Below are 8020 nucleotides of genomic sequence, written 5' to 3'. Positions count from 1 at the left end.
GGCTGCCCTGACCAGATCACAATCCGATATGGATACGAACGAGAACCTCGACTACTACTCTGACCTAGACGAGGAGACCAATTTATCAGGTTCGCAGCAGGGCTTGGTGATCACATCAACCTCCCAAGGTAGATTCATTTACTGACCAAATATGAAGCCACCTGCTCTCGCTAAGGACAACGATTCACGCCTCATCGCCTATCTCAACACCCTCCCGTACCAGGAGGCAACTTCTCTATTGCCCATCTATAAAGAAGGCGGCACTACGGAGGTCATCACTTCAAGCTCGGGAAGCTACTCTCCAGAGTGAGAACTCTTCGCCCTCATTACTGGACAAGAACACGAGGAAGAAGAGCAACGGGACATAAACCCACGACATGAGCGTCATCCATATAACGTCTCGCAGGATGATCTCACTGCCAATGTTGTTGGAGAAGAGACTTAAGCTCAAAGAACTAGACGACGAGCAAGAAACGCCGCACGAGAAAAGCGCCACCACCACCTTGCGATAGACTTACCAATCCAGAACCTGGATAACGCCTTTGAAGCAGTTCAAACGCGTCATCATTGTACTCCTCTTGCTACCGTCACGTCTATTAATCTCATCACTCACGCGATGCCTCAGAACAAGTACACAACACAGTTGGCTCAATTGGCGGAACTCGTATCTGATATGATCTAAAACTAATTGCAGAAGCCCTGGGCTAATTCGCGAGATGAATCTATTAAGCCTAATTAATCCATCAATAGCAAATGGTTACTGTAGCACCATAGTATCAAATCATGGACTAATTAGGTTTAATAGATTCGTCTCGCAAATTAGCCTCTATCTGTGCAATTAGTTTGGTAATTAGCCTATATTTAATACTCCTAATTAGTATCCAAACATCCGATGTGACAGGGGTTAAAGTTTAGCCCCTGGAGCCAAACAGGCCTTTAAACGACCTAGATGGGGTGTTTGCATCCTGGAGCTAAAGTTTAGTTCGTGTCACATCGAATATTCGGAGGCTAATTATGAGGACTAAATATGAGTTAATTATAAAACTAATTACACAGATGGAGGCTAAACAACGAGATGAATCTATTAAGTCTAATTAATCCATCATTAACAAATGGTTACTGTAGCAGAACATTGTCAAATCATGACTTAAATAGGCTAATAGATTTGCCGTTTAGCCTTCATCTGTGCAATGGGTTTTGTAAATAATCTATGTTTAATATTTATAATTAGTATCTAAAAATTTGATGTGACAGGGACTAAACTATTGCAAACAGTCCCTAAAATTTAGCTCGTGGATCCAAATACCCACTGAGGACCTGTTTGGGAAGGGGGTGTTAAAGTTTAACACCCCCTTTTAACATATTTTTAACACCTTGGCTGCCAAACATAAGTGTTAAAAGAGAGGTGTTAAAATTTAACACCTCTCTTTTCATAAACACATGGAGGGGGTGTTAAAATGTGCCAAAGGTGTTAAAAGTGGTCCCCCTCCCCACTTATTTCCTGGTTGCCCCCCGCTCTCTCCTCCGCTGCCCCCATCTTGCTTCCCCGATCCGCGCGTCGCGCGCCGCTGCCGGTCCGCCCGTCGTGCGCCGCCGCTGTGCCCGCCACTGCCGGTCCGCGCCACTCCTGCGCCGGGATGCCACGCCGGGCGGCGGGCGGCGGCCTCGCGCGGGCGGGGGCGGCGGGCGGCAGGCGGCGGCCTTGCGTGGGCTCCTTGCAAACGGCGCAGTGGGATTCGGCAGGGTTGAAGGGCGAGGAGTCGGCCAGGAGTAAAACGGCAGAGAGGAGCGGGAGCGGAGCGTCTCCGGCGAGGCGAAGCTGGACGAGGCGAGCGGCAACGACCGGCTCTCCGGCGAGGAGCCCGGGCGGTCGAGCCGCGAGTCCAACTCCACAGATCTGAAGCTCCCCAAGCACCCCGGCCACCGGGGGCTCCTGCGGCAAGGGGCAGCGGGTGGCCGTGCCCAACTGAAACGAGGGAGCACTGGGAGGGGCAGTGCGCCGGTCAGGGAAGAGGGAAAAAGAGGGGCACTTGGGTCATTTGTCGCCAAATGTGCTAAACTTTAGCACACTATCCAAACACCTCAAGATGCTAAAGTTTAACACTCTATTTGAGGGTGTTAAACTTTAACACCTTGTTAAACTTTAACACTCCCTTCACGATCCTAAAACCTACTGCAACAATGTTGGCGGCTTGGCGCTCAGTAATTCGCAATGAAAAACCGCCATCACATCTCACAGGTTCTCTGGTTCTCGCCCGAGACGAGAGCCGCCGGGCGCCGGCGCGTTCAATGCACCCGAAAGCGCTGCTGCGCGGCAGCAGAACGATCTCCGTCCCGTCCGCCGTGCACAGGCACAGCAGCTCGACCTCACTCACTCCGCGGCATTCAAAGCCCTCCTGCTTGGCTGCTTCAGTGCTTCTTCCTTTCTCTCGTCTTGAGAGAGAGCGCCTCCGGTCACTTTCGCCGTGCTCTGAAATTAATGGAGAACGCGATGTGTGGTGTGCAGGGCCGCGCTCCCTCTTCAATCTTCATTACTGCCACGGCCGGCCGGCCGGCCGGCCACCTTTCTGTTCCGCCGGCCCCCCGCCCCCTGCCGCGTGAACCGCCGGCACCAAGGCCCCACGCCGCGCCCCCACATGGCATCGTCGCGCTCGGTCGCGCGCGGCAGACGAGTAAATGCGCGGATAGCTGCTGCTCGGGCCAGGCGGCAGCCGGGAGGCATGCGATGCGAGCCGCTGCCAACCAACCGTCGCCTTCGGTCCGGGCGCCGGCCGCCGACCGCGGAACCTAACCGATGCCGGCGTAGGCACACGACAGCTCGCTCGCTCGACCCGATCGCGCGGGTCGTTGCGCGGACAGGGCCGCGACGCGCGCTCGGGGTCGCCAGGTCGGCGGCGCGGTCCTGACCGCGCGATGCGATGACGGTGACGCGATGGACCGGGGCCAAGGACTAGGAGGCGAGGCCGATCGCGACGGCTGCGATGACACGACCGATCCCTCTTGCATTCACTCATTCCTGCGGAGGTTGTGGTACGCCGGCCGTACGCTGGGGGCTTGCTGGTGGCTGGCTGGGCGAGACAGATGGGAACGCACGTGATGGCCGGGGCAATGATACGCGTACGTGACAGGGCAACAGCACGTAGCGAGTGACAGTGTGCGGCAGGAGTGGACGTGCCATCCGATCGGCCAGCTACAGCAGCAGCATGTGGTGTGCTCGAGTCGAGGCCACGTCCGGGTCCAGCCTCGTTCTCGGTAGCTACGCGCGCACGACGACACGGGTCGGCCTTGTACGTTCGTGCGTTCGATCCACGTTAGCGTCAGCATTTCTTTGACGGCAACCGACTGTCAAGGCCAAATCTTAACAATATTGGTCGGCACGTAACTGCGTAGCATAGTATATGTATATACTATCTGTGTCAGTAAAAGTCTGTATAGTTAGCTGTTTGGATCCATCGTGATCTGGTTAAAACTTCAGGTCACATCGGATGTTTAATACCAATTATAAGAACTAAATGTGAACTAATTATAAAACTAATTGTGTAAATCGTGACTAATACGCGAGACAAATCTATTAAACCTAATTAATTCATGATTAGCACATATTTACTTTAGTATCACAGGATCAAATCATGAACTAATTAGATTTAAAAAATTCGTCATGCAATTGATTTTGTAATTAATCTATATTTAATAATTATAATTAATATGTAAACATTCGAATCGTGTCTTCAAACGGGGTGAACAGGAAAAAAAAAGTGGCACAGTTCAGGCGTTCAGCCATGACGGGGAACAGGAAACTTCCGTGGCAGGCCGTGGAACCCTGCGGTGGCTGCATCTCACGGTCGCCGACGACGACGAGATGCGGCTGCCGCATGCACGCACAGGGATCGAGACGGCGACCGGGAATGATACAGAGGAATGGAGACCTGCACCGGCAGCGGGCAACCCAAGCAGCGCACCGTATCACAAAAACCACAGGGCAGGGCGTGTAGCCGGGCCGAGCGGCAAGGCAACCCGGGAAGGCAGCCGGCGCACAAGCGCGGAGGCCTGACACGGACGCTGCAGCCTCGCGGCAGGGGCGCTCTCGAACAGTGGCCCAGCGGCGTGCTCGCCGATGTGAAAGTGCTTCGGGTTGCCGTTGCCGTGCGTGGCTATACACTGCCTTGCTGCGCCGAGTAAATTCTGACTTCTGACTCGATCGATAGATCGATGATCGATAGATCGATATGTGTGTTGTTGCCTCAGATGCCAGAGAGCAGCTGCTGAGCAACGCGCCAACGGAATATTTGGACGGCTGGGCGCCTGGCCTGCTTAAGGTCTGGTTTGGTTGGTTTGCTCATTTTTAGCACCCGTCACATCGAATGTTTAGATACTAATTAGGAGTATTAAACGTAGACTATTTACAAAATCCATTACATAAGCGGAGGTTAAACGGCGAGACGAATCTATTAACCTTAATTAGTCCATGATTTGACAATGTGTTGCTACAGTAAACATTTGCTAATGATGAATTAATTAGACTTAATAGGTTCATCTCGCCGTTTAGCCTCCACTTATGTAATGAGTTTTGTAAATAGCCTACGTTTAATACTCCTAATTAGTATCTAAACATTTGATGTGACACTTGCTAAAAATAAGCAAAGGGAACCAAACGACCCTAAAAGCGCAACGCGCTAGAGCTGACTTGCTGACGGCGCGTTTGGCAGCTGCTCAGCCGGCCTTGTGAGCCAGGCTCGAGCCAGACAGGCCAGACTCATGAGGTGCAGAGATATTAATTGGCACATCTGCACCCTATGGTGCTAGCTTGGTTGGAAATTTGTTTGGTAGGCTGCACAACGAAGTAGGCTTACCTTGAATTGAGAATGTGGTAGAGTTACCACTATCTTCCTCCACTGTTCTTCCACGATGGCACACCTGACAAGGCGCCACCACCGAGCTTGCCGCGGGCACCATCCTCTGCTCGCGGTGCGCCCCTGCAGCCCCCAACCTCTATGCTGCGCGCTGACGCGGTCCGATGGCGCGCTCGTCCATGGCCTCCGTGCTGCCGCGGCCGGATCCCGCGCCCCGTCGTGGCCGCATCCTACCCCCTCGCATCCTCCAAACCAAATCCAGCCGCCCACCTTGTCGTCACTGTTAAATCCACTCGCCTCGCATCCCCCATCCCTGACCTCACCTCCGCTTGGCCACCGCGGCCGCGCGCCGCCTCTGCGGTCCCCTACCCCCAGCCCCTCTGCGGTGGAGAGTGGAGACAATGGCTTGGGCAACTGGTGATGGAGACAGGAGCCTCCGGCGGCGGTTGGGCTGCGAAGCTTAGGCTCGACCTCGATCTATGCGCGTGCTATCCCCGACCGTAGGCGAGGTCCTGGGCAGCCGTGCCCTTCTTGCCCCCACGCTAGTGGCCTCGGGAGTTGGTGGTGGACACGGTAGCCTCGAGAGCTGTTGGGGCAGCGCCGCTGCAGCCCCCTCAAGGCATCTCCTTCACAGCCGTTACGGCCCCGCGCGCCTTCGCGGCCGTCCTCGTCGACCACCTCTTCCGTGCGCCGCGGCGGTGGCTGCTGTCTCGCCTCCCGCGATGTTCTCCTCAGCGGCCCCAACACCTCGTGACCGCGCACCACCGCCCCTCCGCAGCCGTTGCACGCCGCCATGGCCTCCACCCTTTTCCTGTAGTTTTGCTACAAGTTTCTGAGTGAAATCTTACAAGTGTTGTTGAAATAATCGTCTAAATGTTTAACCCTTGCATTTGCATTTTCGTGTAGAACTAAATCTCACCGATGGCACCTACGAGCTGCATCCGGTGCCAGAAGACAGAGCGGTAGCTGAGCCGCCGACCGCAGGAGCTGAAGCAGAACCTGCAGAAGACCAGTTTGCCTCCGCCCCGCTCGAAGGCAAGCCCCGGAGCATGACCCCAACTTTCTAAACCTGCACATGCCTTCTTTTGTATGACTTAGTTCCCTTGAATCTGAACACTAGTCTGATAAGTCCGAGTAGTTGCAATGCTTAACAGGACTCGGTAAAAGTCGAGTGATTCCCTGTCACTCGCGAGTTATAGGAGTTGCTTGTTCTCTTTCTGATTACAACTATAAGGACGGTGGACGGGGCAGAGCCTTGTGAACTCTTTTGGTGGTAGGTGGATTGTCCCGTCTGTCTACTTAAAATTGGACTAAGGTCGAGATGTGATAGTGTTCGTGATCAAGTATTTGGAAGTACTAATCTCATACCTAGTATGGGATGGGGAAGCCTACTACCTGATTGAACCTGGACGTGAGCGGTTCGATCCACTGTCTCTGGAATAGAGTTTCCCCTGCGGCCGCATGTGGTGGCAGGTGTGGTCACAGAACGGCAGAGTCCGGGTCTGTGGAACATTGCACCAAGAGAAGTGGGTCCGACACGGGTCAGGGGATTGATGGGGACGGCCGACACAGGAAGCGACCCTCGGTGCGCGGATGTCGTGAGATTAGGTTCGCCATGCATGGTTAAGAAACTCGAATCGATTCGTCTACCTGTCACAGTTTGAGACTGCTTGATCGCTATGCTACACTAAGTAAAGATGAAACATGGTGATGATATGAACTTGATGCTTGCTCTATATATACTGTTTGGAAACTATGTTGCTTAGCATAAGTTGCAAATATAAACTGGTTAATGAACTTAGAACCAGAGCTAAAATATTGAAAGTAAGGACCTACTTTAGTTGCTTTTGGCAAAACAAACCCCTCAGCCAAAGAGCCTTGCATGTCTCGAAGTTGGTGGAGTAGTTTTCCCACCGATCGGTTAAGTCTTGTTGAGCTTAGTAGCTCAGCCTTGTTTGTGGCATCTCTTTCAGGTGAAGTTGAAGCTCCTGAGAGTGCTGCTGTTGGCACTTGGCCACTCCAGCTTCCTCCTGGGTGGACGGTCGAGTGGGATCCCTCCTCGGACGGCGAGGAAAGGGATTAGTGATGTCCTGATCGGCCTTATTAGGGACATTCGACCCAACGCTAGCTTCCGCCGTTCTATTTTACCTTTTTCGCTGCTTTTTAACTTGTAAAACTCTAATTTTTGAACTAGTGTTGAAATAAATTGTTGAACTTGTTTAACTTGGATGATCTATTGTATTCTCTGGAACCACTCACCTTCGTGTGAGCTATGCTAACTCGGTCCTGTATAAGTGGTTTTATCGTATAAAATCCGACGGATCGTCGAGTTAACTTGATTAAAGCATATGATCGCATGTTAGGCGACATAAATGTGCTTTAGCTAAGTTAATCCGAGGTGTTCCGCCACAGCTGGGACCAGAGCAGGTTTAGTAGGACAGAGAACACAATAGGTCCTAAACACTTTTTCTAAATAAAATTTGCAAGAAATGTGTTGAAAAATCTCGTACGATCGTTAAGGATGACCTTAGTACGAGAGGCCCTAGGGGAATTTTGGGGTTATTTTTAGGTCGCTATTACTTATTGGTTATTTTGCTAACCTCCAGCACTTCGCCACGTGTATCGTACGTGTGTCGAGTTCCGCATCATGAGTATGCGAGGGTTGATAGGGAGTTCTATTCAAAGGACCCTATCATCACGGTTGTTTCGCCCACGTTTATCATACATGCGCAGGTTCCGTATGTTAGCTCATACGAAGGGTGGTATGGTTCGATTCCAATGAGCCTATCATCACGGTTGTTCGCTCACGTCTATTATACATGCGCAGATTCCGCATCTCGAGTATGCGAAGGGTTATATGGTTCTATTCAAAGGGGACCTATTTCCACGGTTGTTGTGCTGTCCATGCAGCGTTAAATAACAGTAGTAACATGACAACATCGGAAAGAACAGACTAAGATCATGGCAAAGTAAAATAGATTAGAAAAATGTCAAGATGACAAATTGTTAAGGTAAATCTAACAGGCATCTGATGTAAACATGGACACATGGCATCACATCACAAGCATCACAGCCATACAGCAGTACTAGATCTATCATATTACAATCCTTACTTACCATGCAGTTTCTTAGCAAATAGTTACTTCCAATATTTTTAACTTTGCCATGTT

The sequence above is a fragment of the Setaria viridis genome, chromosome 9 (assembly GCF_005286985.2).
Source record: "Setaria viridis chromosome 9, Setaria_viridis_v4.0, whole genome shotgun sequence".
Taxonomy (NCBI): Eukaryota; Viridiplantae; Streptophyta; class Magnoliopsida; order Poales; family Poaceae; genus Setaria; species Setaria viridis.
This window is presented reverse-complemented; position numbering follows the sequence as displayed.